The sequence below is a fragment of the Tupaia chinensis genome, unplaced genomic scaffold, assembly GCF_000334495.1.
Source record: "Tupaia chinensis unplaced genomic scaffold, TupChi_1.0 Scaffold145148_1, whole genome shotgun sequence".
Lineage (NCBI taxonomy): Eukaryota > Metazoa > Chordata > Mammalia > Scandentia > Tupaiidae > Tupaia > Tupaia belangeri.
In genome coordinates this window covers 767,202-783,454 of record NW_006205008.1, presented here as the reverse complement: position 1 = coordinate 783,454, position 16,253 = coordinate 767,202, and the positions used below count along the sequence as shown (strand labels likewise).

General features: G+C 45.8%; 1 protein-coding gene across 2 annotated transcripts in view; it reads left to right on the top strand.

The window, feature by feature from the left end:
* Window positions 1-16,253, top strand: part of PTCH1 (patched 1) — an 82,373-nt gene that overhangs the window by 11,679 nt on the left and 54,441 nt on the right. The window lies entirely within an intron of this gene.

Here is a 16,253-nt window from a genome sequence, read left to right as displayed (position 1 = left end):
AACTCTGGGGGAAAAAAACATTTGAATCAAGGTACAAAAAAAAAGGGGGTGGGGGGGAAGAAGTTGAAAAAAATCGTAAAGCTCAGACTGGAACGCATGTTTGCAAAGTAGATTAATGTTTCCTCGCGGGCGGGGGCTTTTTAAATGGAATTATTCGGGGGGTGGGGGAAGGCTGCATTTTGCAGACAGATAAAAGAAATGTGTTTTAAGAGCGCGGTTTGAAGGGCGGGGCCACGGGGGGTTCGCCAGGGGGTTCTGAAATCCACGCTCCTCAGTTTGGGGGTTCTTGAGGCCTTTCTTAGAGAAGCAGTTGTAAATTTAAAGAATCTTTTTTTACCGAAGACGGAAACAGCGACGCGGATTCTTTATTTTTCCCCTTTTCCTTTTTTCCCCCTCCTTTCCTGTTGGTTGTGTTTTAATGGACTTTTTGGAAAGTCATGAATCTTGCCGTTTGGAAGCATTTTAACCTCTAAACAGTACTTGGGTTTCTCTACAAGGGTTGAGGTAATTTTGTGGATATTCTACAATAAATCAAAATATCTGGAGCATTCCTAGTAAACATTATCTAAAAATTTAGAAGGAGAAGCGTAATATGCATAATTGCATAATTACTTCAGTGATTCCTTTCTGAATACTTCTGGAGCCTAACTTTGGAGAGTATTTCCTTAATCTGGCCTTGTTTGTGAAGATTCCAGCTTTCAGCTTGCAATGTTTTGCAAGCCTATAGTGGAGTATTTAGTTGAGAAGTGACAATTAAAATAATTAACACCAGAAAACATTGTTAATTTCCTTGGTAATTAATACAAAAGTGTTCTTTGGATTGAATCCACAGGGTAATTTACCGCAGCTCAGTGCTTCAATATGTTGGTAGATAAAAGAAGGGTTTTCTTGAGCACCTATTATGCCCCTAAGGAATAAGTTTTACTGAGCACTTAAAATGTCCCTAGCACCCTGCTAGGCACTGTGAGAAACTCTGAGGTGTGTAGAACACTTTGTGCACAAATGTACTCAAAACTGCTAGAATTCAATGGGCTTTCACTAGATTTGGATTCACAATCGTAACGGGCCGTGGAAGTTGAATAAAAATGCTTCCGTGGAGGTGGGGAGGTAGACTGGACCTGGAGGTTGAGGAGGAAGCAGGGCTTTCTGGTAAGGAGTCCCAACCAGAGCAGGGACTGAACTGCCTGGAGTGGAGTGGGGGCCTCTAGTACCTCCCTGCAGTGAGGAGTAAGGGGCAGCAGCCCTGGATAGCAGCACTGGTCTGGAAATGGACTGCTTGTTGGACCAAGGGATGAACGAGCACCCGGTGCTCCCAACTCCTCCAAGTGTTCCCTTCCCCCCCTTTGGGCTGTTTAATGATGACAAAGATGATTTTGTATTATTTTGAGCAAAAGTTTTCAGTAGCTCTTAAGTTGAGAGTCAACATTTATTTTCTCAACGTTGCATATTTCTAGAAATAGCTATGTTTCTGCATTATACAGCTCATTTTTTTTTAAAGAATTATTTTATTTTAACTTCATTCATTCATTCATTCATTCTTTTTTTAATTTGACCAAGGAGGGATAGACAGAGAGGGAAAGTGAGAAAGCAAGCCGCCAGATCTGGGACTCAAACCGCAGTCAGCCATGTGGAAGTCCAGCACCATTAACCACCATGCCACCTGCCGGCCCCTACACAGCTCATTTTAAGCAAGTCCCTGACCTAGCAGTCTTTTTTCTTAAAAAATAATAAGTTAAATTAATTATTTTAATCCACCTGTGAGAGAAAGAGAGAGGAAAAGCAAGAAAGCATGCCTCTAGGTCTAGGACTCCAACGGTGGTTGGCCATGTGGGAGTCCAGTGCTTTAACCACTATGCCACCTGCTGGCTCCACCAAACAGTCTTATGTGTGCTCCAACTGGCTTATGATAGGTCTCAGAGCATGGAGGGGTTTGTTTTGTCTGAGAGAGATTTTTGCTAGGCGTGTTTGCTCACTGGGGAGACTGAGACAGAAAGTGTGAAATCACTCCTGCTCGGGGATGGCCACGCTGTAGTCCCTTTTTCTCCATTCTTCTCTCTGGATTTTGGGCATGCATGCAGATGCGCCTGGCATGAGTTTCAAGCCGCCAGGGTCCAGGACTTGAACTCTGGTCTACTATAGGGGAATCCAGCGCCTTAACTACCACCCACCTGCTATCCCTTTGTTTGTTTGTTTTAGACAGAATGGGACACACCTGAGATGGAGACAGTCTACTTTTGACCTCTCGAGCTCTCCTTCTTTCAGTTTGGAACCATCACATGGCTCACAGGTTCTTGAGCCAATTTTTTTTTAACTTAGCGCAAATACTATCACTTATTGGCAACTGCCAGGCGTTTATGGTATATCATCATATATATGCCTTACAACTTAATGAAGTAGCTATCTCTTATTATCTTTACTTTTTTATAGCACTGCAATTTATGTAATGCTTTTATGGATAATAATTATTGTCCCGTTGTACAAATGAGAAACTGTGGGTTGTCTGTGTCTGTGTTCTCCTTGTCTGCCAGTGACTTAAGGCACTTAGTCTCCTAGTTCCGGTCTTCACCTGTCATTCATTCATTCATTCACTCATTCGTTGCTAGATTCATCCCCTGGAGAAGCAATAACCATTTGTAAATGTAGGTAAACCCAACCAGGGAGGAGTCCTACACTGTTTTATAGTTTTAAGAGGGGAAGTGATTACGTAGCGATCTTGTGTGATAAAAATTGAATATTGTCTGTGTTCATGTCAGCAATAGGAGTTGTGAACATTTGCCTTCAGGAGTACCAATTCGCCGCTGTCCTGAACTTCATAGAGGTCATGAATCAAACTGAGCTGCAGCTCCACATTTAGATTCATTGTGCGCAGATTCTTATAGATAAATTCCTCACCACTATCAGCAAACAGTCGGATCAGTGCATGCTTTCTTAGTGGAGAACGTAAAGGTTCTGGGCTTGAGATTTTACTTGAGCGATTGCACATTTCCGTAGTTAAAAAGCAATAGAGGAGGGCCAGCAGGTGACATGGAGGTGAAGGCTCCTGGGTCCCACGTAGCTGACTCCCTGGTAGGAGATCCTGACCCGTCAAACTGAAAAATCACATAGGATGCCTGTGTGTTTGTTCCCAAAATGCCAAGAGGAGGAATGGAGGAGAAGGGACTGTGGTGTGGCCATTCCCCTGGGGGGGATGATTTCTCACTTCCCTCTCTGCCTCTCTCCCGGTTGCATGCATGCACTGTATAACAAAAACTTTAAAAAAAAAAAAAAACAACAGAAGATGGAGGTACATGGTGGCACAGCAGGGACACAGCTGGACGAACATGGGAAAGGTCCTGAGTTCCTGTCCCAGGACCTCCCTGAGCATGCTGGGTGGGTGTGTGCCCATGGTCAAGGCCCCTGAGATTGGGGGTAAGATCATGGCATGAAGATTATGTCAGGGGGAGGGGTGTGTGCCCCCCCTCAAGAAATAAAGTTGGAAAAGGCAACAGGAGAGAGGAAAGTGTAAGATTTGAAGAGGAGAGGAGTGTTGAGAGAGCTTAGGAAAAAGGAAAAATCTTATTTCTCCTGTGATTAAAAAAAGTACGTATATTTATGTGACATAAATGTATCTCCAGTGCCTTTGTGTGTGGGCACTTTCCTTTGCCTATGGACTTAGTATGTATATCCTCTTATCTGCCAAAATGTTATTTTAAGACAGCAAATTAAAGGCATCCACTTGATGCCTTTGACTTTAATGCTTTGGATTTGACTTTAATGCTTTCAGAGGAAAGGTGTTTTTATAAATGTTGTTTGAATACACTAGCCATAGTATGCAGATCAACATATGCTAGATTTAAAAAAAAGATTACATATTTCTATGCCAGAGGGTGTGAGCATGAGAGAGGAGAAGGCACCCCCCACAGAACATAGTTACACCACACCCCTTAGCCTCTCTCTCCCTCCTTTCCAGATTTTGGGCATGCACATGTGTGCTCTCGTGTATGTACACACACATGGCCAGCATGGTTTTCAAGTGGCCAGGTCTGAGATTCACATTGCACAGCCAGCCATGTGGAATGTGGCTGCCCTAGCCGCCAGGCGGGCCATGGGCTTGCCCAGATGGTGTAGTTGTGCATACGTGCATAGTTAATGTGGTGTAAAAATCTTTGAAATCACATAGGTTTTTGTTTGTGGGGTTTTTTTTTAATTGTTCTATTTAACTTTTTATTTATTTTAATTTGACCAGCAAGGGATAAAGAGAGAGAAAGAGGGAAAGTGAGACAGCAAGCTGCCAGGTCTGGGACTCGAACTGCAGTCGGCTACATGGGAGTCCAGTGCCCTTAACTGGCATGCCACCTGTCAGCCCCAAAATCACATAGATGGTTTTTAGCATGCATTTTCCAACTCCAGCTGACATGTGAATGGAGTACTGAGATGTAACAGAGTGTGGGGATGATGCAGTAGACACCTCTTACAGACGCACATGACATGGTGCTCCGATACTTTGGAGAAGAGCCACAGCCCTTGCCCTTGGGACCTCCATCCAGCAAGTGCATGGACCGGTGTGCAGGTGGTTAACATGCAGGGTGTAGTGCCAAGGTGGCAGGGAAATCGGAGACCCTCTTCCAAGAGGGCTCCAAGGGAGGAGACTTGAGCCAGGCATGGGCCAGAGGGTGGGATTCGGGGAGCCAGCATTTCAGGCAGAAAGAACCGCGTGGGCAAAGGCTCAGAGAATTGGAGCAAGGGCTGCTAGAGGTCAGCTAGCGCCACCCCTTGGTGAGGCCATTGAGGTTGAGGTGGGAGCCTTGAGGCTTGAGAGGTTCACAGGACTGCGCCATGTGTAGGAGGGGGACTGCCTGCTCATCACATGAGCTGTTCTTGCTCGTTTCCTGATTTGTGTGAGTGTATCTGGTTTCTACCATTTCCCCTAATGGGTGTCCACTGGGGTCTCACCCTTACCAGCACAGAAGAGAACTGGTTGACCCATTGATATGATTGGTTGCTGCTTAAATTTATTTTATGCTCATTCTTCATAAAAGAGACAGATGGGTACCACTACCAGGGTCCTCACTCTACCACCCACCCCTGGTCCCCGATGGCCAGGATCATGGGCACATACATGCTTGGTGTGTTTAGGGAGGTCTTGGGACTCGAACCCAGGACCTTTCCCATATGGCCCCCATTGTATTACCACTGCACCACTACCTGGCCCTGATTTGTCTTTAATTTTGTCCTTTTTTTTTTTTTTAAGAATTCTTTATTTCCATTTGTTGTTATTTTTTAATTTGACCAGAGAGAAAGAGAAAGGGAAAATGATAAACCAAGTCATAGTCAGCCATGTGGAAATCCAGCACCTTTAACTACCATGCCACCTGCCAGGCCTCTCATTTTGCCCATTTCTTTGTTGATATTTCCTATTTCTTGATCAGTTTCATCCTCTTAACTCTGATTATTTTTTTTTTTTCATACTAACTGCCACACCAACCCTTACTCAGACACAAGATTGGCAGGGTTCTCCAGTGACACATACACACTTACCTCCTTGAGTTAGATGTTTTTTTCTAAAAGCGCACCTAGCCTCTGGCCTTTTCTACAAAGGATGACATCCTTGAAATGTACCTACATTGCTTCCATGTTTGCCTGTTTATATCTCTGAGGGCCAGCTAGAAGGAAGGAGGATGCAAGTTGTGACTTTAAAAAACAAAACAAAACATTTTTTAAAGGTTTTTGGCACCAGGTATGTTGCTTGCCAAAGAGAGACAGAGACAGTGAGAGGGAAAGTGAGAAATTATCCCCAGGGCACGGCCATGCTGCAACCCCTCCTCCTCCATTCTCCTGGGATTTTGGGCACACACCCGGCATGGTTTTCAGGCCACCAGGTCTAGGAATTGAACTGTGGTCGGCCATGTGCAAGTCCACTGCTTTAACCACCATGCCACCTATTGGTCCCATATTCTGTTTTTTGTTTGTTTGTTTCAAGAGAAACAAAAGGATTACTTTTTCAAATGCATGCTCTCAAATTTGAATCTCGTTCACCTCATGCCTTCGTTCACCTCATGCCTTCATTCTTGAGTAGAATGCAGGTGGTCAGTTATAGGGCACCTGGAGGTACACCACCCCTTGTCTCGAGCAAGGTTTCTCAGCCTTCGTACTAGAGATAGCTAGCTCTCTGCCAATTTTCCTTGGAAGGAGCTAGTATAAAATCTCTCCCTGTGAGACCCACTGGTTTAGGTGATAGAGATTCTGAGGGGACGATCCAGGCCGTCAGGAAGATTAATGACGGAGTCGGCTGCTATAGGCGTTGCTTTAGATGCCCACAGGTTGGTCTACTTCAAGATAACTTTCCTTATGTTTGCCGACTCTCAGAACTAAGTATGTTTATGCCACTTATTTAAAAATTTGAGTTGTCTTTACTTAGAAGGACATGATAGAGCCAGTAGGGTTAAGGCGATTGGATCCCACATGGCCATTGTGTGGTTTGAGACCTGGACCTGGAAGCCTGAAAAATCATGGCAAGCATATGTATGCGTGTACCCAAAGTCCCAAGAGGAGAAATGAAGACAGGATTGTGGTGTGACCATGCACCATGAGGGGTGATTTTTTTTTTTTTTTCACTTTCTCTGGTGAGCACACGTGCCCTCTGGGAAAATTAACTATTTTTTAAAAGGATTTTCTTTCCATTTAATTTTATTTATTATTATGGTTTTTAATTTTATTATAGGGCACATGCGATCGCCAGAGAAAGTGAGAAAGCAAGCCACCAGGTCTACTACTGGAACCATGCTTGGCCATGTGAGAGCCCAGTACCTTCACCACCACGCCACCTACTGGCCTCCAAAGTAAATTATTTTTTTAAAAAGGATGACATAGGGGGACCAGTAGATCGCGTAATGGTTATGTCACTGAACTCCCACATGATCAGCTGCAGTTTGAACCCTGGACCTGGTGCTTGAAACTCACGCCAGGAGTGTGTCCATGCGTGCCCAAAATCCTAAGAGGAGAATGGAGGAGAAGGGATTGCTGTGTGACCATCCCCTCGGGGGTTGGGGGGGGTGATTTCTTGTTTTCTGTCTATCTCACGGGTGAGCTCATATCCCTATAGCAAAAAAATAAAAATAAAAAGGGAATGACATATATATAAAGTAAAAAATGCAAAAATGCATGACTTGTCAAGAGAGGAAAAGGGCCAAGGAAGAAAGAGCACATTATGCCCAGTGTATTTGGGGAGGGAGTGGTTACTAATTTTGCAGAAAGACCTGCTTACACAGCAGCCATAGTAGGCTGGAGGTCTTTTAGCATGAGGGGACTTCCTTTTAAAAAAAGCTGTAGTAGGAGATACCACTGGACGTTTTTTCATATTAAAATAATGAGTCTTTTCAGAAGTCCAGGTAGGATACTAGTTCTTTGGTGGTCTCCTTCCCCTCCAGATGTCTGCCTCACACCACTTCTCCTGAGCTGGCTTTATGGAGCAGAACCAACAGGCCACAAGGGACTGCAGAGTGTCAGCCCGAAGGCAGAATGGGTGTGCTTTTACCACCTTCCCAGGGTCATCACCAGACTCCACTCCCTGGGGCTGTCCGTTCCAGGGCAGTGCACAAGGGATAGAAAGAATGAAATTGTGCTCCCTGGACCGCATGGTTTTGTTTCGTTTTTAGTTTGTGCTATAGGGTCTGCATGCATACGTGTTTGCTTGCTTGGGAGACAGAGAGAGAGGGAACGTGAGAACTCACCTCTGGGGGTGGGGTGGCGGGGGTGGCTGGCCATACCACAATCCCTTCTCCTCTATTCCCCTCTCAGCATTTTGGGCATGCACATACACAACACACTTGGTGTGCCTTTCAATCCTCAGGTCTGGGACTCCAATCACAGTCTGCCATATGGGAATCCAATGCCTTAACCACGACACTACCTGCTGGCCACTCCCATAAATTTCTTTCTTTTTTTTTTTTAAAGGTCTTTGCTGTAGGGCATGTGCTCACCGGGGAGCAACAGTGAGAGGGAAAGTAAGAATTCATCCCCCAGGAGATATGGCAATGCTGAAATCCCTTTTCCTCCATTCTCCTTCTGAGACTTTCATGCGTATATGCCTGGCATGATTTTCAAGCCCCTGGGTTCAGTACTTGAACCACGGTTGACCATGTGGGAGTCCAGTGCCTTAACCACCCACCACCTGCTGTCTCCAATCCCCATACATTTTTCAAGTGAAAAATACAAGGGTAATGTAAAATGTCATGGAAAAATGGAATTATGTTAAGAGTTTATCTTGGTGCAAATTTTTTAAAAATTTTAAGAGAAATTTTTGTTATAGGGCACATGCTCTTGCTGGAGAGACAGAAAGTAAGAAATCACATCCCCCTCCCTTCCCCCACACAGTGTGGTAGGGGAGGGCCTACATGCTAGTCCCTTCTCCTTCATTCTCCTCTCAGGATTTTGGGCATGTACGCACATGTGCCCGGCATGAGATTTATTTATTTATTTATTTATTTATTGAGAGGTTTATGCTTTAGGACACCTGCGCTCGGGTGCAGGACGACAGAGACAGAGAGACAGAAAGCAAGAAATCAACCCCCAAGAGGGTCGCCTCGCCGTCCATTATCCTCTCGGGATCTTGGGCACGCACGCACATGCGCCCGGCATGAGTTTAAGCCACCGGGTCCGGATTTGAACCACGGTCAACTACATGGGAGTCCAGCAACATAGCCATTATGCCAACTGCTGGTCCCCGATATGAGTTTTAAACCACCAGGTCTGGGACTTGAACTGTAATCTACTACATGGGAGTCCAGTGGCAATAACCATTATGCCATTTCTGGTCCCCAGTGCAAATTTTGTTTCTAAATCCATGATAGTTTTTTTACATTATGGGCATTTCCCATGAACTTTGTGAATGTCCCCTGTATGATTATTTAGGTATATATTTATTAGATTCCAGTAGTGGGCACTGAGTGGAGAAAAAGCATTAGAAAATGAGAAGCCACCAGTAAGTGCTCTAAAATAACAAGTAGCCTCGAGCGCCCTCTGCACAGAGCATTGGGCCCAGCAAATCCTCCGTACCTCTGCACTGCCTGCCATCCATGGCCCTTCAAGTTGAGAAGCCAAGGTAGGCAGTGGGGTGTTTCAGATGCGTGAAGCGTCACTGGGGGTTCCAGAAGGTGACGGCTTCCAGATGTGAGAGCCTCCTGATGTATTTGTTTAGCTTATGTGCCACAGCTGACGCTGAGGAACGCTGGTCGGACAAGCGATGGGAGATTGGTCTGCTTTCCACAATGTCATGTTTATGTTTCCTTTGGATTTCTCCTTCAAAGCTGACCTGCCTGTGACCCCTGGAGCCCTGTCCACTTGGGGCGAGCTAGATCTTGTCTGCCTCTGCTGGCCTCATGGGGGTGAGAGGGGGTGCAGGGGAAGGGGCTGCTCTCCTAGTGGTGTCCCTCTTCCTCCCAGTCAGCTGTCTGCCCAGCTGGAGCCCCTAAAGAGTGTTCCGTGAGGGATCTTCAGAAAGTTCATGGGAAGGGTGTGAAAAATGAAAAGGGAGCGGGGGGGGGAGTAAGAATTTAACATAGGTTTTGGACCAAAATAAACTCATATTTTTAATTCCATTTTTCCATGAACTTTTTGAAGTGCCCCCTTTCCTTTGTATTCTTCTTAAGGGAATGTGTTTGACTTTTCAAGGTTTTTGGTTTTTAAAGCACATTTGGAAATACTTAAAAATTATTTTAAAGGAGACTAGATTTAATAGAAGCCATTTGCATAAAAGAGCATCTTAACTCTTGACACTATTTTCTTTTCCAAAGTGTGTTTGCTTCCTCAGAGTGGGGGTGGGGTGGGTAGAGGGATAGAATTTCTACCCCATCGGGGACCTGACAGCACGAGGACCTGACAGCACGGTCACTCCCAGCCAGCCCTGAACCATGGGTATGTGTGAGCCTGGGTTTTTCAGGGAAGTCTCTGGGCGTGAACCTGGAACCTTCCCGTGTGGGTGAGCCTTGCAGAGCTTCACATTTTACTGCTGTGCCTCTGACCTGCACCTCTTGGCACTGTTTTGATGCTACTTGAAGAGGGGAAAGAAGTTGTGGGAATTCCAGATGTGGCAAACATCCCTAACCACCACGCCCGTAGGTTTCTATTCTGTTTCCTTGCCTCTTACTGACTCCCAAAACCTTTTCTGCTTCTGCTCCTCCTCCCTTCTTCCCATTTACTGCTCTTTACTTCCTTCCTGCCCATCTTTTCTCCCACTCATCCCTAAACTACCCAAGCCATTCCTCCTGGTGGATGTCTGGACTGAAATGGTAATAAATCTGACTCGTCACAAACGGAGAGGAGGGAATTAGAAAAATTAACAGTAATAAATCTGACTCATCACAAACGGAGAGGAGGGAATCAGAAAAAATTATTATTTCGGATCGGCTGTGGGAGATGTGCAGAACTGACCATTTACTTGCCTGGGTTTCTTATCTTGGTTTGGGTTGGTTCCCAGTCGTTGCACCTTGATGGGTCCTTGTCAGCAGGAGATGTGATTCCCTGTTAATGAATGACAAGTTTGTTGTTGGAGAGATTTATAACAGAGAGGCAGGACCTTCTTTTTAATCCAGAAACCCAGGTGTGGGTTGGCCCAAAGAGTCCACACCACATGTGGGTTTTATAATGCCACTGGCTGGAAAGGCCAGGCTAGTGAGAAATCAGTCCCCTTTTGGTACAACGAGCCTTATTTATTATTGTTACAATCAATGAAAAGAAGCAGTAGACTAACCCATTTAGCAATCAAGAGAGTTTTCAGTTATTGATGAAACATGTATGAAAAGTAAGCAAAAGGAACTGGAAATGGGCTTTGTTAAGTCAATGTGCATGATTTTTTTTCCACTTAAATCATTGCTTAAGGGCTTCTGGCCCCTAGCTCAGGGATCCTGCCCAAAAATGCCAGATGTATTACACAGTCAAGTATTGCAATGTAAACACTGCTCTGTGCCACGAGGCAGGGTGGTCCCTCTCCCGTTTAAGAGGAGTGAGCGACTGAGAGTGGGGGAGAGAGAGATAAACCCTCTGCTCTTCAGTGAGCGCAGCCGTGGGCACGTTGCTTGTGTGGCCGCGCAGTCAAGATTCTGAACTCCCAATCCCAGATAAATTCCCCGTATGGGCATCGCAGAGAATAGCAGCTTGAACTGGGATGCCCAAGGGCAAGGATGTGACTTGGATGATGATTTGTTGGGACAGAGAAGTTGACAAAATGTTGAACAGAGCCGGGCAGGTGGGGAGCACAGCAGAAGGAGCCTCTCTGGTTCTCACACCAGCATCATCCTTTTCATCTGCTGTTAGTCCCATTGAAAGGTCAGGCCTGCAGGACTAGGAAAGGCCTAGCCTCCTCCCGGGGCTCCTCCTGCATCAGAGAAAGCCTGCTAGTTGGTGCAGCTTCTGTGTATAAACCTAAGATTGATCGCAAGGCTGGGCTGAGGCTTTGGGGGGGGCGGGGGGACAAGATGCGCTGCTTCCAGTTTCCTCCATCTTTGTGAATGTAGGTAAGGAGGCTGCTGATATGAGGTGAGCATGTCACTGGGCCCCTTAGGCCACCCTGCAGTGCAGTGTGTTTTTATAATGCTGCAGGCTGGTTAGGACCATGGCATACTCAGATGTTATCTGTCAGTTTGAAGCACTTGATATCCAGCGGTCCTTAGCCTAAGGTGTTAAAAACTAAGAATACAAACCTATTTTGTGATTTGGGAGGACAAGGGATTTTGTTGGAAATATTGGAAATAGCTTTAATCCTGATTTTAAAAATCCATTCTGTAGCATGTTCTGAGGAGCTGCTGTAAGAAATGTTGATGATAAAAACCAGAATTTTGAGAGGAGGAAAATATGGGCTTCTTGATTTCTGTCCCTCCCCCACTGCTTTTTTTTTCTTTTTTGAATTCTCCCATCTTCCCCACCCCCATTCCCTGATTTCCTCTGCTCCTTTAGTAGGAAACCAGAAACCTTTACAAAATAGACTTAAATATCCAACAGCCTCTTTTTAAATAAAGGCTTTCGAAGACAAAATAACAAAATACTTCTTCCTGGCTGTCCAAGGAATTATTTCATTCCTCTTACCTGATTTCGGTACCGTGAGACGCACACATTGTAAGAAATGAGAAATGATAAGTATGATACCATCATTTTGGTCCACGCAGGGTCCAGGGGTAAAAATTGCACGTTTAATACCTTGCTTAATTGCAAACAAAGCTTGTAATTTGAGAGAATCAGGATTAGGGCTAAATATCTATTAACTGCTCTTTCTAGAGATTTGGGGAATAGGATGACCCTTTTTTTTTTCTTTCCTTTTTTCTTTCTCTCTCTCTCTCTCTCTCTCTCTCTCTCTTTTTTTTTTTTTAATAGGCTACAGTTTCACATGGCTCCCAAAAGAAATCTCTCTCCCTTTTTGTTTCCCACACCAATTGATTTATCATTTTGCTTGCAAGCAGATCCAGAATGTTAGGGCAAGAACACACTCACTTTTTTCTCGTAACTTTTTTGTTGCGGACCGAAACCAGTTGACTTGAATAAATTTTTCTGAGGCCTGAATGTAGCCAGCAACGTGGAAAAATCTTACCATTCAGGGCCGTCTGAATGTACATTTCAGCCACACAGTAAGCTGCATTGGCAAGCACTGGACTGCTAAATACAACCATTTTTCGAAGCAGCGAGTTAGACAGGTGATTAGCATAATTAGCACCGAGCAGCTATACATATGGTAATGCTGAGTGTGTAAATGCCAGCTGCGGTGTAAAATTTATGTCAGGGGTCGGCAGGGCTGTGCGAAAGTATTGTGTTCCAGCTGCAGGTCAGGGCCGCCAAAGCTCACCTCCTTTTCTCTTGTTGGTGAATACGCCAAACAGAAGAGAAAGACAGAAATATAACAGATACGGGCTCTGATGAAACAGCCCAGTTCTGTGCAAGAGGGACTGTTCTATAAAACACACACACACACACACGCACACTCACACACTCTTGCAGAAGTCTCATTACTTTCTCTGCAAATTGTGTTTTCTTCATGCAAGGCCCAGATGCGTGGGGGCTGGCATGGGAGTTTGGGTAGGTAAATGGGCCATAGGATTTTCTGGGAAGGAAAACGTGGAATCACTGAGGTTTTGAAAAGGAGTTAGAAGTTTGGTTTTTGTTTTTCTTCTCATCCTTAACACCCCTCCTACCCCAACACACACACTCACACTCACCATTCCCTCCTCCTCTCCCACCCACATTGTTTTCCTTCACATTAAGTGGGGAGGAAAAGCCCCGCTGGATGTAATAGTGTTTGTCATTTATGTTAGAAAAAAAAAAAACAACACCCTACTATCTTGGAAGTGTTAGCCTTGAACAAAAATGTTCAGTGGTGTAACTCTTCCTAAACAGTGCTGGCTGGTTTTAGAAAAGGGCTAGAAGGTTTTTTTTTGGTGGACTTTTTTTTAAAACCCTGTGGGTAGTTATACTTATTACCCTTTCTATTTACTGGTACTATCAGATTCACTAAATTCTTAGTAGATTAAAAAAAGAAGCATGACATAAATTTTTTTGTTTGAAAGGGTGGTCCTGAGTGGCTAGCACAAACGTGCATGACGGGGAAGTCAATTGCCACAAGCAGTTCATACTTCTTGTACTGGAAGCGTTTCATTCTGCCACACTCCCATCCCTTTTTTTAAACTTGTTTTTTTGGTTGGTGGCTATAAGGAGTGGTGGTGTTGACAGAATATAGTTCACACCACGCTGACCCGGTGATGAAACTTCCTCACGGGCACCAGGGGGTCCTTATGTACTGGTCCCTAATCCAGCTAATCCTGATGGCAACAAAATCATGAAAGGGGCCCCCAGTGACATGTGGCTCCCCGCACAGATGCAGCGCGAAGGGACAGTGCTGGGGGAGATGCTTCACGCCAGCGTGGTGTTCCACGGGCCAGGGAGCCTGTGTGCAAAGGTGGGGACTCGCATTGTCTCCTCCCCCAGGCGTGCTCAAGTAGGGGGGCCAATGAAAAGAGACCCAGGCAGCATAAAGCAAGAAGACTTGTTCAGAGCTGAGAGGTGATGTCAGCCCCACAGAAGCTGAGAGAGAGGGACTGGGGTTAAGTTATGCAACAGCCTGAATGCTCAAAGGAGGGATGGAGAGCCAGTCCAGCCAGCACTTGGGTTTTGTTGTTGGGTGCCTTTCTCGGTTTTTTTTTTTTTTTTTTTTTTTTTCTAACGAAGACTTGAGGTCTCGACTGCAAATTTAGAGCTGATACAAAGATTGTCTTGGTCCCGGGGTTCTACTGCCTGGTGGAGCGTGGCCTTTGTGCCAGCCACCGCCTGTCCCCCCGGGGGCTGACTTGCTGCTAAAGGATGAAATGTAGTTGTGCGTGTGCTCGCTTGTACAGCCCGAACATTTGGGAGGTGGGGCATGGTAGAGCCGGGAACGGTTCCCCGCTTGGAAAGGATGCAGTTTGGAGAAGGAGACATTGCTGGACGTGAATTGCAGGAAGCCCCCTTGTCCCTGGGCCTGCCTAGGTGGAGTCCCTTGCAGCCCTTACTTGGCACTACGGTGAGCGACTGATGCTGAAGGGTCTTCCCCACTGCAGTATCGTCTTGGGAGCTGGTGGCCCTGGGAACTGCAACAGACAGCAAATCCATTGCGGGCAGGGTGCTGGGCTGACCTGATTGCATCTGACAGGGCGATCGGGTCGGCTTCAGGGAAAGCAATTCAGAGGAAGCAGCCCTGGCGAGTGTGATAACAGATGGCACCGCCAGCCGCTGTTGGGGGAGGGGGTGGGCCTTGCCTTTGCACGTGCGCAGCATGGAACCCTGCGTGGTACCTGCGCACAGCCTAGCTCAGCCCTTCATATGCTCTGGTGTGGCCAGTGGGCAGAGAGTGACCGATGTGTCCTGCTTTCCTCTTGCTTTTGTGATTGTCATCTCACTGAGCTCACTTCATGGGGGCAAATTCTCTCTGGGCCATCCGATTCTAGCGTTTTCCCATGGCAACACCCAAGGGCACAATCTCACAAGGAGAAAAACAGCCCAGAAGCTTAAGCGGCAGTTGGCTCGTCATGAATAAAAGAGATGGGTGGAAGAGTGAGCAAAACTTACAGCCCCTGAGTTTGCAGCCAATTGCCCAAATTACTGAATCTTTATTTTATTCCATTTAGAAAATGAGCCGGTGCTAATAATTTTGCAGTTACACCCTTTTAGAGATTTGTACTTTTCTGCCTTCACAGTAACTACTCTCCACATTGAAAGAAAGACCTGAAGCAACTAAAAGGGGGGGAACAATCTCTAGAGGCTGTTAGATAATTCATGGGATTAATCAAATGCAAATGCTACACTTGCATATACACAGACTCCATTTTCCTAATTGGACTCTGAGTGGGTACTTTTCATGCTGAAAGGGTCATTTGTTTTGACTGATTGACTTTTTGAGGCTTTGAGGGGAATTAATATCTTGTACAGATGACTGCCCGCTCCCAAGGCTCTGTATTGAGACCATTCATTCATTCAGCACACTTCAGTGTGTGCCATGTCTTTGGTGGGCCTCTGAGTGCCTACACACGGAGGTGAGTGGACAGGAGACAGGACCTCCCTTAAAGGACTTGGAATTCCATGGGAAATAAAAACTTCAGTGGGTCCCTCAGATTATCTTTATGTGGATCACAATAAGCTTTTGCTAAAAAGGTTTTTGCGTGAAAGCCACAGACATTTCTTAAGCTCTTTGTGAAAAGCTATGCTAAGGAATGGTACAGCAGGCAGATGTCAGGGAAGCCTCTCTCGCCTCCAATGGATTGGAGCAGTCCTGGCCCAGAGAAAAGGACTCCTGGGTTGAATGGTTTCCCACCCCTGCTGGCCCCTCTTCTCTTTGGAAAGCCATGCCTGGACTGAGTTGGGGAGGAGAGGATCAGCAGAACTTGATCAAGAAGTTCTTTGTAGGGACCAGCAGTTAGCGTAATGGCTATGTCACTGGACTCCCACATAGTTGACCACGGTTCGTATCCCGGACCCGGTGACTTAAAAATCATGCCGGGCACGTGTGCGTGCGTGCCCAAGATCCCGAGAGGAGAATGGAGGAGAAGGGATTGCGGCATGGCCATCCCCCTGGGGGGTGATTTCTCGCTTTCTGTCTCTCTGTCTCTTTCTGCCTGCCTGGCGAGTGCACGTGCCCTATAGCAAAAAAACTTTCCACCAAAAAAAAAAAAAGTTCTTTGTAGAAGTGATGCTTTGTACCTGTCTCTTCCAAAGAATCCATTTAAGTCTCAGATTTCTGGAGAACAAACCTTTACAAGTGAAGA